General features: G+C 34.6%; 1 pseudogene; it reads left to right on the top strand.

Moving 5' to 3' along the window:
- Positions 1-1,448: 1,448 nt before the first annotated feature.
- LOC137644296 (uncharacterized) overlaps positions 1,449-2,500 on the top strand; it is a 1,574-nt pseudogene continuing 522 nt past the window's right edge.

Raw genomic sequence — 2,500 nt, 5'->3', positions numbered from 1 at the left:
ATGTATATATATATATATATATATATATATATATATATATATATATATATATATATATATATATATATATATATATATATATATATATATATATATATATATAAATATATATATATATATATATATATATATATATATATATATATATATATATATATATATATATATATATATATATATATATATATGTGTGTGTGTGCATGTGTGGGATAGCATAATTTCCCAAAATATAAGATCATCAACTACACCCCTACTTTTGTGAGCCAGATATTTTATATACACTTACACACATATAATCAATATATATATATATATATATATATATATATATATATATATATATATATATATATATATATATATATATATATATATATATATGTATATACATATATATATATATATATATATATATATATATATATATATATATATATATATATATATATATATATATATATATATATATATATATATATATATATATATCTGAAAAAGGGAGACAGAGGTAGAGACAGACAGAGGTAGAGACAGAGACAGAGAGACTTAGAGAATGCACTACCAGTCAATAGCAGAACTAATCGAATTTCTTGTTGCAATGGATAACAGAACAGAAACTATATTTTCGCATGGAGCTATGGATGTTGGGCTGGTGAGGGGAATTTCATGTCTCTCTTCTTTCAGAGCTACTTCATATGTATCATGGTACTATCCTGGTTACGTGAGGTTTGTTGTTTTATTAATGTCTTTTATTTCATTGTTTACCGATTAGGAATGTATAATGTCATTATTTCCGACCACAGAGAACAGGGCAGTCACCCTGCATATTTTTCCAAACAGTTATAATTATAGTTTCGTATGTTATTTTCTTTCTATTTTTCAGCAAAGGACAGATTTTTTAAATTCTTTTTCTTATTTACATTTCTTATTCCCGTGTTACAGGAAATATGTGAATATATTTCCGTTTGAATCCCCATCAGATTTTGTATCTAGAACTATTTCTTATTGCAGTGCTTTTTGCTACTGCCACTGATGTGTGTTCAAGAAGGGGAACAGGTGTCTATGTACCGTTGGCTGTTATGTACCACCGGCTTCTATGTACCATCCCTGGCTGCTATGTACCATGCATGGCTGCTATGTATCTGGCTGTTATGTACCATGCATGGCTGCTATGTACCTCAAATAGTATTAACACATAAGTACCTCATGTAAATTGTAATATCAAACTTTACAAAGTTAAAATAAACCATTATAAAGTTATACCCAGAACAGTGAAGGACTTGTTGAGGGCTGGAGGTGAACAGTTACTGAACTCTATGCCCGATAGAATGGACAGAGGTACAAGATTCGAATCCCCACTATAGCTCCTTCGAGACTAGTGGATCTGCTCAGCATTTACTTCCTAACTCTAATGGACGTGCACTCTCAGTCATCCTTTTTATACCACCATGGCATCAGCGGTTTCCCTTTGCTCAGGATGTGGATTGTGTGTTCACCCTAGACAAGAAGCCCTTACTTGTGACGGATGCAACAAGTGGCGCCATCACTTATGTGGTACAGAAATACCACAATGTGAGTACCGGAATATAAACACACGATTGAAAGCTGGTGAAGTTTTTATGCGGTGTTGCCCAGACTTTCCGGACTGGATAGAAGTTTCAGGTAAAATTATAATTATCTTTCTGTTTTCCCATTATCTTTTTCATAAATATCTTTTTGTTTTCCTAAGCCTGTTGATAAGACCATATAGCTAGCTTGGGTGTGTGTGTGGGGGGAGGGGTCCTCACTTTCATTTGAATGCGTCAACATATTCTGCGAGATATAGCACTTGGAATACACCATTTTACATTCACGTGGTTTCATGTCCCGATGCCGATGATCCTTCTGATGCCTTCCCAGTTGAACAGCAGCCTGCAACAATCAGCAACACACCCAATGACTTAAATATCATACTTACTATTCATGACATCACGCCAGTTGCAGAAACCTTATTAGTTGGTGAAGCATTACCGACAACTATCCTTGCAGACACTCCTGTGACCTACAAAATTGTTTCTGGCGGAACAAGAAAAGGCAGCTCTCTCCTCGCTGATTCATTGGGTTTTACGTACACCAGGAAGCGAGAGTCGTCTGTATCAGTAACATGGATATGCAGCTACCGTGGTAAAAAGTGCTATGCAACAATTTCACAGCAAGTAGGAACAATGAACTTCAAAAGTGGACACCACCAACACACACATCCTGGAGATCATGGTGCTGAACTCAAAGCATCAACACGAGCTTTCGTTAAAAAGTCAGCTTCGGAATCCCCATTTGCATCATCTGGGGAAATAGTAAAGAAAGCACTCCCAAGCTGTGAAAACTCAGATGTTCCCTTATCAAATATTAACACTCTAGTCAGATGCACCAATCGCGCCAGAGAAGGACAACGTCCAAAACACCCTGAAGATACCAGTTTTCAATTAAACAGAGATCATGTTCCCCAGGACTTTCTTCGAGC

The sequence above is a fragment of the Palaemon carinicauda genome, chromosome 7, assembly GCF_036898095.1.
Source record: "Palaemon carinicauda isolate YSFRI2023 chromosome 7, ASM3689809v2, whole genome shotgun sequence".
In the NCBI taxonomy this organism is placed as follows: Eukaryota; Metazoa; Arthropoda; class Malacostraca; order Decapoda; family Palaemonidae; genus Palaemon; species Palaemon carinicauda.
This window is presented reverse-complemented; position numbering and strand designations above follow the sequence as displayed.